The sequence below is a fragment of the Chrysochloris asiatica genome, unplaced genomic scaffold, assembly GCF_000296735.1.
Source record: "Chrysochloris asiatica unplaced genomic scaffold, ChrAsi1.0 scaffold00183, whole genome shotgun sequence".
NCBI lineage: Eukaryota > Metazoa > Chordata > Mammalia > Afrosoricida > Chrysochloridae > Chrysochloris > Chrysochloris asiatica.
Window position 1 is genome coordinate 1,707,943 of NW_006408701.1, and position 516 is coordinate 1,708,458.

Consider the following 516-nt stretch of genomic DNA (forward strand, 5'->3'; position numbering starts at 1 on the left):
AGAAAGGAACACCAGGAAACATGATTACAGAAAGCTTGTAAGCCCGTCTTCAGCCTATAACTGATTATAATACCTAAAAGGGGTTCTAGAACTTGCCCAGTGAAATAGGCTTCTTGTGGAGCCTTTGTAGTGTATAGGACCATAAGTGGTATCCTGAGCCCCATCCAGAACCTTCTGAGGTGGGACATTCCCACTGGAAAGGACAAGCAGACCAGCCTGGAACAGCTACTTCTTGAAAGAAAGACCAGCAGGAAAAATCCAAAACAAAAATGGCAGTCTGATTGGCTACTACAAGAACAAGCAAGTTGTTCCCTAAGGAGCCATCAAGGCAAGCAATCAAGTCCCTTCAGGACAAAGCCCCTTCCAAGACTGAAATTCAAAAGGAACACATGAGCAGGCATGTAAGCTTGCTGACGACCACATTGGTCTACTGGTGAGTGGAAGAGGGGGGAAAGGCAGTAATAAAGTAATGGGCTGAGTTCAACTATGTTCCATAAACTCCTGTTGACCTGGAAA